Genomic DNA, 17320 nt, shown 5'->3' on the forward strand with positions numbered 1-17320 from the left:
CAAAGTTGGATGTTGCACATGTCTTGATTATGTGTAGCAGGTTTCAAGCAAATTCAGGAGAAGTGCACTAGAAAATTGCTAAGGAAAAATCCTTGAGTACTTATGAATTGAAGGACTAAAGGATTGTTTCTAGTCTATGGTGGAAAAAGTAAATTGGTTGTCAACAAGGGTTATACAAATGCAAGTTTCCATACAGACAAAGATGACTTTAGATTTGGATCTAGATACATTTTATGTCTGAATGGAGAAACAATGAGCTTGAAGAGTTCAAAGCAGAGCACTGTTGCAGACTCAATGTCATAATATGAAGTATTTAGCTACAATAGAAGCAGCTAAGAAGGGAGTTTGGATCAAGTTATTTTGTGACAAAATTACCCCTTTGCCCAATCAAAGGATTTAGGGTCACATTACAAATCCAAACATGTTAAGATAATGTATCACCTCATTTAAGATATCATTGGCTAGCGGGATGTCAAGATCTGCCGCAAAGTTTTACATGAGTGAGAATATCACTTATTTACTTATTAAACCCCTTTCATAGACCAAAGTATGAGAGTCATACTAAGGCTCTTAGATTGAAGCAAGTTATGTAATTTAAGTTGTATATGTTTTGAGAAAACATATCACATAAGTAATACATTAACTTGCAGAATTATGTTTAATCAGAAATTTATTATTTCTCTTATTTAATTATGGTTTTTGAGATTAAATAAAATGTCCATAATAATTATGAATTAATGGGTTCATCAAGTTGATGACTAGGTGAATTAAACCCCACAGGTGAACTAAATTCATAAATTATTTAAGTTTCTAGTTCAAAATCATTAAATTGGACATAAATGATTTCAATAAATGGACTGGCATGTAAGATTGATTGGATAGAGCAGTTTTATGGGCTATAGAGGCATAGAGATGCTCGGTCAATCACATGGGTATGCATAAATGATGCATGTTCGAACTATTGACCTACTTTGAAGTTCAAATATAGAACTTCTGGATATATTAGTGGATTCCTTTGACATGAGTGGAACATCGATTTCATTTAATAATGATTGATTTAACTGTGGTACATCCAAACGTCATTCCGTAAAAGGGGACTATAAAAGATGTTTCCTAGTTACTTCAAAGTTGAGTGGGAGCCTTGGTTGCTACAAGATTGGATTGAGTCTACCTATTTAATTAGGGAATGTGTCATGGCCGCTTGAAGAGGGAGAATGCAAAAAATACGTGGCTGCGTTCAAATGTATTACTCAGTAATCATTTAGCTTTGTAATTCTAACTCAGAGTACAAGAAACAATTTGTAGATTAATATGATCTCGACATGAGATGCAATCATATTATCAAATCGACACATATTGACTTAAGGAATTTGAATATTGCACACTTGTGGTTTAGCTGGTTCTAAGTCATCCTCGTCATCTGATATCTCATTAAGGATCCTCTGAATGGCCTTATTTCTGTCTTTCTTCTTAGTTTTTTTGTACTCATACCAATGCTGGTATGTTACCTCCCTTTCATCATTTTGGTTTGGATGTAAGGTCCACTCATCCCAAGAGTCTGTGCAGTACTCGATTTTTACTTCCTGATTATGCAGAGTCACCTTCACTGGATTTTTATCCATCTCTCTACGTTATCCCAACATAACAAGCATTCAAAGAATTGCCACAAGCACATCATAGAGAAAATCAATAAGAACACAATCATACAATTATTAAATAACAACTCGCAAAATAATTAAATAAATGCAAGATATTCAGTATGCATGCATTCCCTTTCTAATTCTACCCAAATCTCATTAAATAAATAATTCAAGCTTCAAAGTTATTTTATAAACATTTAAAACAATCAATTCAAACACAGTTAAATTTAAAATCAGTTAAATTAAAAATCATTTTTTACTTTTAAATAAAAAATCCTTAATCGATTAGTTAGGCGCCTATTGAGACATACTAATTGGCTTTAGTGGTAATTAAATCTAACCTAAGCTCCCAGATACCACTTTGTAACACCCCAATAACTATCTCTTAAAAACCTGTAAATACCTTTAACAATTTGCAAGAGAATTACTGACGTGCTACTGCCACGTGTTCAAATGTTTTAAGGCTAGTTCAGAATTTAGTAGCGGAAAAACTAAATCAGTTATAAATAAGTTTCAAAACCAATAATCAAAACCAAATTTAGTCTTACAAGTCGGAATTATTAAGGCCCTTATTCAAATCCCAACAAAAGTAGTAAATAAATCAAACCAGAGTTAAAATAAATACAAACTTATGAAATGAAATATACTGTGGAAATATCCAACACTCCACTCAAAATCCCACCACCTTGATGCAAGTTCTGATTATGTAAAAACCTGTGATAAATCTGCTCCCCAATATTACAAGTGTAAAAATTGGATCATTACAGGGTCATTGAAAAGGCGAAGGCCATGACCAGGAAAGAGACACACAAAAGCACGTAATCAGCAACGCTGAGTACATACAAGCTACGAAATATAACAAAGAATCCCTAGCATGTTACTAAAAATCAATCAGCACACACAATTTAATTATTGACTCAAACACATTCCTCAACTGTTAACATTACTAAGACTTCACTAATTACTAACAATAATTCATTTCATTTCATTCATTGATTGGATTAAGCAATATACAAGGTTGTCTCCCCATGCTCCATTTTGGAACATCAATACAAGAAAAGCCCCATGGCCTCCTTTCGGAAACATCAATAAACATCCAATGGAAGACGGGTGTGACTCCGTGGCCATAGCTAGTATGAGATCTCATCTAACTCCTTATTGTTTTAAAAAGTATTTGAAAACAAGAGACTCGTAGATCAGACGGCCTCTAAAAAGTACACGGCTAATACCCGGTGAACCCCAACCCCTGTTTGTCAATACTCTAGATGTGCACAAATCCAGAGTTTTATTGCTCATCCATCTTGCACTTTACGTGATTTACAAGTTTAAACTTGGTGATGACTCATATGCAAAACAATACCACCATCCATACATCAATCATTCAAATAATTCAAATTTCCAATTCAATTCTTGATTTATTAGTGACAAACAATATTTAGTATTGAATCCTTTAACTACCTCGGTGTATAAACACCTGAAGTGCATAAGGCACCTCTATCCCCAAGTTCGTCTTATAAGACTTTAATTCTCCCTTTACTCATTCCATTTCAATAATCATGAATGAGTTATAAAATAAATCATTCCACATATTCACGTACCTTTGCCTCTAAGCTCATCTTGCAAGTTAATGCATAAATAATACTTACAAGATAAATTAATACGCATTTCTCATACATGAAACAAAACCAATAATCACATTAATCACCAATCAAACTTACTACCATACGATTCCAACCAATCCAAAAGTTTCCTAACATGATTCTAAATCTTCCAAGTCCTTAAGCATGCTCCTAAAGTCAAGGTTTTTGTATCCTTGTACGTACCTTGAGTAAACGAGTTGATTGACCACTTTAGGAACTAGAAATCGCCTTCTACAAAGTCCTCTCCTAAACCAAACAATAACAGTTCAATCAATACCCAAGCAATATAATTTACAACAATATCAAACTACTTTTAAACCCCATAAACCATTGAAATAATGCCTTTAAATTGTTCCCAATAGCCAAAGTTAATAATTTAATAGTTCAACTATAAGTTTATATGCTAAAATCATGAAAATATAGCTTATAACATGAAATTCCAGCAACTTTAAGAAAAGAACATAATCTGAAAATTTAGTTTAAAATTATAAAACAACCTTATAGACATCTCTACTTGAAATAATCATTATGTAGTAGGTTAGTATGTTAAAAACCTAAAAATCCATCATAAAACCATGATTTAAAACCTTTAAAACCAAGATTAAAAATCTGAAAATTTAATTTAATATTAGAATGTATGAATACAACAATCTAAACTTGAAATATATAATTAGAATTCAATTAGTTTCATAAAAACTCAATCAAACCTTCAAAATTCAATTAAACAACACTTTAAAACCTTCTTTTTTGCTAGAATTAAAAGCTTATATATTGTTCTTTAAGTTTCCTACATAAAAACCTTAAAATACATACTTATATATGGAATTACAACAAGTTTAAAATTTAATAAAAATTTGAAAATTTATCTTATACATGAAATCTCAAAATTATAGTAATCTTTGAAACTACCTACATTATATATTAAGTTAGTAGGCTTTAAACTTAAAAATTCACCAATTCAACGCATTTAGAGGCATCAAAAACAATAACCTAAAATCTGAAAAATTTATTCTTGCAATTAAACTTTAAAGTTCCAAACTTTATAATCATAAAATAACCACAACCTTTGTTTGATGAAGTTAGAGACTTGAAACACATGAAATCAATACAATTTAAACCCAAGATTAAAACTTTAATAATCTGAAAATTTATTTATCATCAAAATATATGAGTTTTAACATAAATTAAACATAGTATAATAAAATAACTTTAGCAACACGTTTTTAGGCCCTAAAACCATGAAAATCAAGTTTTAAACCCTAATTTCTTAATTAAATAAATCTGAAAATTCATTCAATAAATTAAACATAATAAAAATCATAAATTTGAAATCTTTAGTATTAAATAGACACTTTTAACTCATAATAACAACAATTTAAAACCAAAAACTAATAAAGATCAAAGCTTGGAATAAACTAACAAAAGAGAGAAAGAAAGAAGGAAGAAGAGGGAAAGGGGGTTGCCAGCTGTGAGCAGCGTCACCGGAGGTCAGGTGGATGGCGGCCGACAGTTTGGCGGCGTGGTAGCAGGCGGCAAAACAGAGCAGCTGTGAGGAAAAGTGAGAACAAATCTCACGTAAGGAAGGAGGAAAGAAAAAGAAAAGGAAAATAAAAAAATGAAGGGAAAATAAAATAAAGAAAATAAAGGGAAAAGAAATAAAGACTAACCTTTTTGTGTGGGGGAAAATTTGGGACTCATGGGGTATTTATAGGAGAGAATTTGTAGGGTAGAATTGAGTCAATCAAATAATGAGCCAATCAAATGGGTTAGGCTTTGTTTTTATGATAATGGGTTGTAGAATGTTGGTTCATAAAATAATTTTTGACCCAATTAATAATTTAAAACTTTTAAAATTAAATTCTGGAAAAATACAAATAAATATTATAAATAAAATAAAATTCTGGAAAAATACAAATAAATATTATAAATAAAATAAAATTTTATTTATAAAATATTTAAAAATACGGGGGATTACAGTTTAATTATAATATGATTATAAATAGACCAGGTGCCTAGGTTTTTCTACACAATAGTTTTTTTGTTAAGTTGAAACCCTAATTAGCTAACACAAAACCAAGCCTCTCAAACCCCTCTTTGTAACACCCTCAAATCTCCCTCTACGTAGATACTATATTTATACGTATAAAATACCATAGAGATAGACTTGGGCGTATTACCGCCACGTAAAAACGTAAGGCTTACTTAACTACTAAAAATGACAGCGGAAAATAACTGACTTTATTAATATTATAATAACCATAATATAGAGTTCGAAAATACTCCAAATAAATAAAAATAAAAAATAAAAAAAGTTTGACTCATGAATGAGTAAATTAAATTCCTAACTAGGTGATCCCAATCCCGACTCAAGTATGCGCACGATCAACTCCACACCTAAAATCAAAACTGCTTACCAATAATGGTAAATAGGGCGAACCAAAACAAAAAGGAAAACGGATTAACAAAAACGCTAAGTACATATAAGTGCAAGGCATGTAAATGCTTTTATTAGACAAACATGCTTTCGAAATAATTATTCCAATTCAAACTTGCCAAAGGTCACTTTCCAAAGTTAGACTTTCCAAATTTAAATCTTTCAAAAGTAGTAACGTCCATTAATAGAAACTTTCCAAACCAATAGATTTCCAATTTTAGACGAATTTCCAAAATCAATTTTCCTCACCTAAGTGTGCACACCGCTCCAAGCAAGTTAAACTATACTCGAGGAAAGACCAGATCATACAAAGCTCATGGTCATACTTAACCAGTCCCGGGTAGAGGGGCAATTAAAATAATAAATACTCAGGCCCATAATAAGCTACAAGTTTAAATTAATTCTTTTAATTCAATAGCTTGAAATCCGGTGATCCATAAACAACTTTTATTAAGTTAAACTACACTTTTAAAGATCAAACCTTTAAATCGTAAAATTTATATTTTAACTCATGATGAAAACCATTAACTTAAAACTTCATACGCAACATTTATTCGAACAATCATTAAAATAAGCCTTTACCAAAACATGCATTCAAAAGACTTGTATCAAGAACCTAGCCATCTACACGTACCTTGATCACAAGAACAATTAAGATACGATCACTAAACTTGACCACGATCGAGGGACTCCTCCTACACAATTAAGATAACCTTAATTAATATAAGGTTAACAAAATAAACACAAAACTATAAATAATACCCTATTTGTGCTCTCACGGTTCTCTCCTCCCCTAGGCGCCGGTGGTGGTGGTGATCGTTCGTGGTGGTCAGTTGTCCAAGAAAGATGGTGATCGCGGTTTTCCCTTTCACTCGACCAATCTAGCATTGGTGGACGCTTGTTCTAATCCCGTGGATTAAGTAGAGGAGTCACGCTTGGGGCTCTATTCTCTCCCTGATTTGTCAATCGAATAGCTACTCGGAATTCACGCTTCAAAGGTATAATTATGTGATTCTTGTGTGTTATGCATGTGATCCTAATTTATTTGCGTATGAATATGATTCATGAAATTCCGCTTATAGTATCTAAAGTCCTACGTAAACTTCCGCTTCATAATACATATACACAAATAAATATAAAATTAGAGGACAGAGCTTTTACACTATCTCGCTCTTAGACTATATGGACAGTGATTCAAATTGATGTATTAGAGCTGTAACGCTAGTAGCCTAGTAGTGTTAGTTTTATCAATTATCATATAACTTGTGCAGCGTTTCTTCAGATGACTTCATATACGAGCAGAGGGACCTAGTCTGTTAATACTGCATTCTTCCCCCTATCTTCCAGACACCTGATTTAAAAGTCCAATGTTTCTGTGAAAAAAATCTATATCCCAGGTTTCGGTTGCTGATGAAAGAGTCATTAAAGCAACCACAACTGATTTCATAGAAGGACGTAACTCAGGGTTCTCATGAGTGCAGGCTTTTGCAAGCTCAGCCACCTAAAACATAAACACAAGAAATGTTTTCAGAATAAGGCTCTGACTAAGCGTCTAGATTTGGTTGTCATGCTAGTAGTTCAAATTACACTAACAACATGAGTATTGTTTACAATGGAGGAAGTATAATGTGAGTTGAATTTGTAGGCATCTCACCTGACGGACAGAGTCTAGCGGGTAATCATCACCCAGATTAGGATCAATCAGTTTGCAGATCTCATTTGGATCAGGATGATTCGGAACATCTTCAAACTGCAATGCAAAATACAGTAATTCAAGATTGGTTATTAGTTGCTGTCTTGCAGAGTTGCAGGTAAAGATGGAATAAAAGGCTGTTTGAATCAGGTTTCTTGGGGGCAAATTCAAGTGACAAGTCTTTCGGATTAGTTTGAGTATGAGGTCATATTCGGGTCTGTAATCAATTTGCTTATTGTAGGGTTGATTTTCAAGCTCACAATCTTTTGTAATCAAGCACTTACAATGCAACTGAATGATGCCTTTAGAAATGTAGGGTAGATGCATAAAGCGGGCATACCAGAGCAACAAGACTCCTTGATTCAGCAACTGAATTGTTTTCCCTAACGATAGCTGGTTTTGCTGATATGAGTTCATAAAGAACAACCCCAAATGCAAAAACATCTACCTTCGGAGTCACTTCACCGAATTGAGCGTACCTTAACAAAGCAACATAAGAAAGTCATGGTTAACACTTTAAGGAAATCATCTGTTTCAAATTATCAGTCATTAAAGGAACCTCTTTATTTAAGGCCACTGTATATGGACTTTTTTCTTCATCATATATAATTATATACCATCCATCTTTAAAAGACTCTGCATGACTTACTCTGGTGGCATGTATCCAAATGTTCCAACAAGTCGAGTTGGCAAAGTTGAGTTTTCAAATTCAGCTAGCTTCGCCAATCCAAAATCTGCAACCTACAAAAAAGCCATTATTGTGAGTGAACATAACTATTGAATGGCCAACAAGTAAGAGGCAATTCAGGCAAAGCTTAGCAATACCTTGGCTCGGAAGTTCTTGCTTATCAATATGTTTGCTGATTTAATATCACGGTGAATGTACACAGGATTAGTGTGTTCATGGATATACTCAAGACCTCTAGCTGAATCAAGGGCAATTTGCACTCTGGTGGATCATGTTAATGGATCATTTCCTAAAGAAGGGATTTAATCAGTCATCAGCACCAGCTTATTTACTTCTATTAATTACACCACAAGTTAATATTCAAGCACCTGAGCCGTGTAGATGTTGGCTTAAGTTCCCATTATCAATAAACTCGTACACCAGAAAAAGTGAACCTTCCACACAATACCCAAGTAAGCGGACCTGCACTAAAGAGAATTTATTTATTAATGATGAAACAGTCAAGATTCTGAAGGGATGCAGAAGATAAATATTTCATCATATTCATATGCTTCAGCCAAGCACAATCACAACCTTTAAGTTGGCACGATATAGTGATGAACTTGTTGTCACTGCTTACTTCTATAGCACAGAAACTTTGTGAAGATCACATTTTCCGGTTCAAAAGAAAGTCATTTCTGAAAAACTCAAGGACACGTAGTGGATGGTTTTGACATTGACCTCTAGGATCTTCAGTCTTTCATGCTTCTAGATCTATGTTTTAGTAATTCTAGCTATAGTAGTTGATAAATTAAAGGTCAGGACATTGCCTGCTTAATTCAAGGATTAATTCCGTATAATACCTGAAATTAGCAGGCGAAGTCCTCACCCTTATCAACCAGTGGAAAACAAATAATTTGCATAATTGTATCATATCCTCCTTGTGTACTTCTCATACATTCCTATTCCCTTCACAATTTACATCCTCCTTAGGTATCACTCAAACAATCCAATTTTATTTGAATTGCGAAAATATTATGTTGAACTATAAGATTAATGTGGCTAGAAAAAGTTATGATAGTCTTATTTCTGGGGTTAAGAAAGAGTAAAACTTGAAAGTTGTACACAAACTTAGCTGATTATATGGATGTGAAACTAGTGGCTCATTAAGTCATTATAAAACTCTAAGCTTTAATTTGTCTAGTGATAATCTAAACACAAAGGTAGAACATTCTGATTAAAGAAAATCTCCATAAATCTAAAATATAGTCTAGATAAAGAAGATAATATTGATCTACAATTTAATGAAGTCAAACCAGGAAGCATACCAGATGTAAATGATGAACACGAGTTAAGACCTGCAACTCGGCAAAAAACTCTTTTGAGGCTTGCATATCCATCTTTTTGATTGCTGCTTTCTGAAGTTGATGTATGATTCAAAGAGCATTCAATGAGGTCAGGTAAGTATACAACTAAGAAATGACATAACAAAGCATTATAAAGTAGAAGCGGCCTGTTTTCAAAATTTAGGCTAATCTGTTTTTACTTTGATGTAGGATTCCCAAAGAAGTAGAGAAGTAGGAAGAAGAGGAGCAATGTCTAATGGTAATAGTTTCGCTACTGCCTATGAAAAGTATGTTTGTCAACACTACTTTACAAACATCAACTAGTTATAGTCCTTTCCATCATGAGTTCATGACTTATATTCGTAAAAATTGCAAGTACAAACTACAAACCTCGCCTCTGAGCTTTCCTAAGTAGACTTCTCCAAATCCACCTGCACCTATCACATAGCTACTGTTGAAATTCTCTGTCGCTTTTGCAAGCTCTTTGTAAGAGTACTCCACAGAATTACTATATACGCCTGAATCATCAGCTGTATCTCCACCTTTACTGAAGAAATCTGCATCAAAATGGGAAGTTATATGGGCAAATCTTTACAAAAATTGACCTAAACCTGCATATGCTAATAACTAAAGGTACCGTGCAATTTTAGATGGAACCTGCATGTTCAGCAAGATGTAACGAGGAACAAACTATTATAGCTTGCATCACTATAAAATTAATTATGATTTCAAAAAATCAGAATCATCATACATAATGGGAAAGCGGATTACTAAGAGGGGAGAGCAGTACTTGAATGTGTTAACTGGTATCCAGGTTTCTCAGATCGTGAAGCCTCTTTCACATCTTTATTTCTCTTGTATCTTAAATAAAACCAAACTGACAGAGCAATTAGCCCAACTGCTGCTAAGCATATACCGGCAATAGCTCCAGCAGCAAGCCCTGGGGCAAAAGGAACAAGATTATGTAATAACCTGAGTACATCTTACTACAAGTCTACAATGACATACATTAGAGGTCTAAAACAAAAAAAGAACAAAGACAGAAGGGAAAATACCGATTACCTGAAGCACTTCTGCTGTAATCAAAACAACACAGAGAAAAAGAATAAAATTATCAAATACGTATAAAAATTATCAGTAAGAAAATACAAGTCAATTCAATGGCTGGTGCAATTATAGAACAAGAATATACCTTATAACCAAGGGTGGGTAGTTTCCATTTTTGTCTGCAAGATGAAAACAGAAACAATATTAGTCATCAAGAATGTAACAGCAATTGATACAGATTGCAAAGAAGTTGATAGCAGACAGACAAATGGAGTAGCAACCTTAGTGAAAGCATTATCATTAGATTACTAATGTACAATTAAACACACTGCTTGCACTCGAGAGGCTAAGAAAAAAACAATTCTTCAAAATTTGTCACATTGCTTAAGCACAGATAGATATAACTTCACTGTAACACAACAATGGAACCCCAGACAAGTTCACCCCTTTCAGAATCACAACTTACCAAAAATTGACATAAAAAAAGATTAGCAAAAATAAAATCCCGCCAATGCTGTCAAAAGTTGTGATTTTTACCAATTTTTTAACATCACATATTGAAAGCCTTTGACCAAGTTCAAAAAAACTACCGTTCTAATTTAGTTTGTTAACTTCAGGTTTCAATGCCACCACTTGAACAAGAAAGACAACAATCATTTCCACATTTGTCAACCAACGAAATTGACTAACATTTGATCTCGCACTAATTACAATAGACCAACCAAAACTGACCCTTCTCGCATTACTCGAACCAAACTACCCAACCCAGACCAAACCCGAATTGTAAACAAAATTACACGAATCAAACCAAAATGACACAAAAATTAGATAATATCCTTATTGACAATGACTAGTGGTCCACAACATAGGCCAAATCTGACCAAAAACTTAACCAAACAGCTTTTTCCGAATCTGATCTGAACTACTCTTTGCTAAGAATTCTATCTCAACACACACAAAGACTAAACAAACGTATAACGAGACCAACTAAGGGCAAATAATATAGACGAGATGTGGTCAAGAAAGATTACCTCTTCCAGGAATATACACAAGACCAGTTCCAGCACTAAAATTCACACCAGGATTATAGCCCTGCAACAAACTCTCACTCAAATTGAATTCCTGAGAAATTGACCTCAAACTTTCACCAAATTGAAGTGGATAAGTAATGAACAACCCATAATCCTTAGAAACTCTGCTATTACCACAAGAACAATTAACAGGTACATTAATCATTGCTTCATCAGGCACATTAAACCTGTTATAACTATTAAACTGTTCAATCCAATCCCATGTAGTAACATTGGAATAGTTATATTTTGCAACTTTATAATATGTATCACCCTTTTGAAACATGTAACTAAAAATGTGACCAAGAAATGTATCATCTACACACCCACATGGGATTGGTACACGAATTCGAGTATTCGGACGAAGAACATCTTTGTTTTGAATTTGTGTGGGGTTGTAGCTAACAATATCATCAATGGTTGCCATGGTTGTATGATTGTTGAAGTAACTAGATATTTGTGTAAGTGATGTACCTGGTAATACATAATATGAAACTACACTTTGATTCAACTGTATTACTAAGACATAAATTCAATACAACATAGAAAAATGTAAACTTGAGTTTTTGAATTTGTGACATTTTTGTTTGGTATTTGTTTGGTTTGGTCAAACATGGGAAGAAGAGAAATTTGCAACAAACATCACAAATGTTTGGAATGTTGACTTTTGTGATTAAACAGAACAAGTAATTGCCACATTGGACCGTTGACTTTTATTATAATAATTAGTTGTGTGCCAATTTGGAGGAGGTAGGTGATATTCTGTGTTGGATCATTGATGGCTTAATATTAATTACGGAGTAATCATTTAGTATAATGTATAATTATGGGGGACTATATAAGAAAAGCATAGAGAATATTAATTATATAAGTTGAAAGAGGTTGGAGTAGTGAGATAGATCCGCTATTGACGAGTTCAAAGGATTTTTAATTTTCCTTTCAGGAATTTCTTTGCACTTACACATGAAAAGGACAAAATTAAATTAACCAACCTGAATAACGCAAGCATAATTATCCAATCCATATACAAACATCAGCGCGTTCTGTGTGCGGCTTGCCACACTATATACGTAGCCGCTTGTTAAAGAACAAATAACTCCTATAACACTAATTAAGCAACTCTCAATGGCGGATGTTTAAAGGCGCTTGTGTGGGCTTGGCCCCTGAAGCAATTGGAATATTTTGTTAATCAAAGAATATAATACATGGCAATTTGCATGCCAATTGACAGAAAAAGGTTAAAATGTTAAAATATCAAATATTTATTTATTTACATGTTTTTTAGCACAAAATTGAAATTTCATTTAATTAGTTTGAGTACTCAATCTTAAGTTGACAATAGTATTTACCAATCATTAATAAATCATGAATGTACTTAATTTTATATTAGTAAGAAAAAAATTCAAATTGATAATTTAAAGGTATATATTGAGACGTCACTACTAATGGTTTGAAAATAATTTGAAAATAGATTAATCTAATAAATTCTTACACGACTATGTATTTTTCTTTTTTATATACAATTAATGGTCAACAAAAGGTATGTGAATAGTGGAATGTCCAATTATTACGATATTTGAATGAACTATTCGGGAAAAATGTATTTTTAATTATTTATGTTTATCTTAACTAACTTTAAGTCTTGTATATATACTACGTACATTCTATCTTAGAACATATCGGCCCCTAAAAGGAAAGGTATGAAGACCCGTCACTGCTTACAACACTAACGAAGTAACCCCATAAAGCCATGATGATTGACCATACGGTATGGCCAACCACATATAACAGTTGGTGTACAGACATAGATTATAACACGCTTTATATAACTTTGATTAATAGCATAAAATAGACAACACAAGCCAGAATTCCAGAAATGGAAAAAAGAAAAGCCGAGCATAGTTTTAACATAATATAGAATAAGATCTAATTTTCGAAATCAAGTTGAGTTTTGTGCTAATTTGAACTTGAATTTTTAAGGCTGACAAAGCTCGTGATTCGACCCAAAAAAAAGTGTAACGAGCCTAGCTTGAGGCTCAAGTTAGATCTTGGGTCACTCAATAATTACATACTTGAAAAATATACGAAGTATTTATAACATCGCAATTCCTAGTGGGCTTAGTGTGCCAAAAACTCTGTAATTGTGTAAGCATCTAAGCAAGACCATAAACCATGGATATGGCATGATCGTGCTAGGCTTCTTTACATAGAACAAAGCATCCAGGATGAAATCAAGAAGAGTGTTTAAGGACATAATGATTGTACTAATCATTTCATAAAAGCCAATTAAAGGCCATAATAAATTGCATAAATCATGATTAAGAATAGTAAGAGAAGGGGAAAAAATCAAATAAAAAAATGTTTTACAAAAATAAGAAAAGTGTAGAGGATTAATTCTTCCTAATTCTTTCCCCACAATAATATTTTATTTTTTATTTTATTTTATAGATTTGCAATACATTTAAGTGAACTTAGGTAGGTAACGCATGCAATGCGTGCGACATAGGTACTCATATTCGAAGAGATTTTTCAATTTGTCTTTATGTCACAACTTTAGTTGTTGAAAATGTTAATTAAAAAATATATATAAACAAATATTTTTAGGGATATAAATGTCCACACACTATTCTTAAGAGTTAAAAAAAGAGACAATTAACATTAATGAGGACAATTAAGTAAAAAAACATTTTAGAGGATATAATTGTCCAAACACTATTTATAAGAATTGTCTCAACAGATAGGGATTCAACAATAAATTTATTGCAAATCTATAATTTAAGTGAATTCAACAACAATATTTAAATTTATTTTACTTTACCTTAAAAGTTAGCAACTTAATGTGTGTAAACTTATAAAATGATCCCCATAATTTCAATAGTCACATGCCTAATTGCCTACTAGTAGTATAAGGGCAATGCACACACAAATGTTACTAAATTATTTGAGTATGCATAATTAAAAATCTCTTAAATCTTTGTTCATGAAAAAAAACTACACATATTCAACTTTTACTTGTATTCAACAACAATAAACATATTAGTATAGGTTAAACTTGTGACGTGGACCTGCTACATACAAAGTACGAGTATTAAAACATAGATGGCAAAATAAGTTATTGGTTTTTTAATTAATTAATACGGGATAGTTTTTGTTAACAAATGATCATTTATATTTATAGCCAATTGCATATTGACAGGTATGTTATTGTATGTATTTAGGAACGAATGGAGTTACTTATGATTAATTAATAAACATACAAATATTAATTTAAACAAATATTATACTTTTGACGGAGGACCTCTTATATAGAAACATGATTGGTAAATTAATAATTTCAAGTATTAGTAACTATCAATTATCTTAACAAGGTTCACAGTCTTATCTAAATTCAATACTTTAAAGACATATTAGTCAATTCAAGTAGTGAATCGAATGGGCCCGCCACGGGCCCAACCAACTATCATTAATGAAAAACTAGACAATGACAACCAAAACTCAAACTTGTTAGAAAAAATAGGATATACATATACAATGAGTCAATCACACATCTTCCTAGTTGGAGCTTGCATGTTAACCACCAACGTTGTGTTCTTTGGTATAACTGACACATATGAGTATATGACAAATGTTTGGGCCAAATGACGTTCCCTTTTTAATCACAATTAAACAGCTAAATTTTAATCATAAAGTCTAATCTATCATTATCTTTAATCGTAATATATACAATGTTTTTACTTTATTTGGTCTAAACGTGAAATGACTGAAGAGTAAAATAAAGTTGCTTAATGACACAACTTGTACATAAATATGACAAAGTCGGCCGCTTGAAAGAGACATTATATTAGACTTCTTTGATTTTATAACTTCTTATACTTATATTAGATTTTAATCAACTTCAAAACTAAATTAAATTATCCATTTGATCTTATTGATGATTTTGATTTTGGGAGAATACAAAAAACAGTCGCAAAACTCTAGGAGCCGCTATAGTACACTTGCCTTCACACACTTTGCCGAAGCTTTGCCCTATAGAGTTTAGGCTTCCGTCTAAGGAGGTGTTCGGCAATAGTTTTTGACAAAATAAGTCAGTAAATATTTAGCACATAGGTCGGAAAATGAATTTGTTTATTACTTCATACTTACTGACTTATGTACTTAAATTTGTTCTCGATCATTATCACTATTCATAACTGAGTATCAAACTGGCCGTTACTCTCGTTAGTGTTTTAATTTTTAGATTTAACATTTAGTGTTCTGAATGATAGTATTTGGCTAGCTGATGATATTTCTATTTCATTCTCAAAAGTTAACAAAAGTAGCTTTTAAAATATTTCATAAGATAATATGTATTTATAGATGGAAAACCTTTTTTTTTCTTTTTTTTTTGGCGAAAAGTAGATATTAATGGGAGATTTATTTAGGATTTGTTCTCTTCAACTTATTTCAGATACTTATTACTTATTTTTTAATAAATTCATATCAGACCAGACCAAGTTAAAAACATTCAAATAAGATCATATCAGAACTTTTAATTATCATTTACTTATTGCTAAATATCGTTAATTGCATATTACAAAAATTTATGAAAATTGCACATAATGAGACGAATCTAACAAAATCCATTTTGATAATGTTTTTCTTTATAGATTAGTATTAAAATACAGTCAAAGTTTAGCCAAATTATCAAATCAGATCAGACCAAATAATAAAAATTCAGATTAGACCTTACTAAAATCAGACTAGCTAGATCTCATTGTTTTAGGTAAAGAGAACATGTTCTTACTTTAGTTGTATCAATATAATATCACATATATATGATATTACTCTTATATTATCATATCAATATACTTGTGATCTAGAAAATTGAATATAATTTATGAGGATCAAAATGTTATCAAATCATATATTTAATACTTCCTCCATTCTTTTTTTATCGCATCACTTACTACTTTAGGAAGTTTACTTATTATTGCATCATTTTCTTTTTAGGATAAAAAATATCTATGTTCACACTGCAAATACCCAACATACTCTTACTTTTTCACACTTACTTTTTATTTTATCTTACATTACATGAACAAATTTGTATTTTTATGTTTCTCTCTCTTACTTTTTTCCACTACCAAATTTTGCCTCCAAAACTCTATGATGTAATAAAAAAAAACGGAGGAAGTATATAATAAAACTCTCCACCTATTACATAGATTTTATAATCAATAAGTATTTGTTTTTGTTGAAACTTATCATAACTTATCCCCTCAAACATAGAAATTGCCAATTTAGGTAATAATAATCTTAGAAATCATTATTATCTTCAATCCAATTACTAAAATAAGGTATCATACTCTCGAGTGCAGTTAGACTTTAGAGTGATATTATGTGTTTAGTTCCACGATATACCGCACATCTTTAATAACACCATCATTTAGGTACACCCACATGTATAATTCCGAATATAGCATATTGCTAATTTGCTACAATGTCCTTTATTTACCAAAAGTTACTCATAATCAATGGCAAGTAACAACTTCCATAGTTGATATCATAATTACTATAGCTTCGGATACTCTTGCATGTTTTTTACACGTGTCGAGTTTTAAGACTAGTCTTCCGCTACTCGAACGCCAACTTTGATTCACAAAGAAAAAAAAAAAAACTGCAACAAGAAACAACGTAATTTCCGCTGAAACAAAAAATAAATAAAAATTAATTAACCACACAAACACATAAAAAAAATAAAAATAAAACAAGTCTTCTTCTTCTTCAACAAAATTCTCTCTCCT

At 32.0% G+C, this 17320-nt stretch overlaps 1 pseudogene; it reads right to left on the reverse strand.

Moving 5' to 3' along the window:
* Window positions 1-1215: 1215 nt before the first annotated feature.
* On the reverse strand, window positions 1216-12166 carry LOC110730714 (annotated as a pseudogene).
* Between the last annotated feature and the right edge of the window lie 5154 nt (window positions 12167-17320).

The sequence above is a fragment of the Chenopodium quinoa genome, unplaced genomic scaffold (genome assembly GCF_001683475.1).
Source record: "Chenopodium quinoa cultivar QQ74 unplaced genomic scaffold, ASM168347v1, whole genome shotgun sequence".
In the NCBI taxonomy this organism is placed as follows: domain Eukaryota; kingdom Viridiplantae; phylum Streptophyta; class Magnoliopsida; order Caryophyllales; family Amaranthaceae; genus Chenopodium; species Chenopodium quinoa.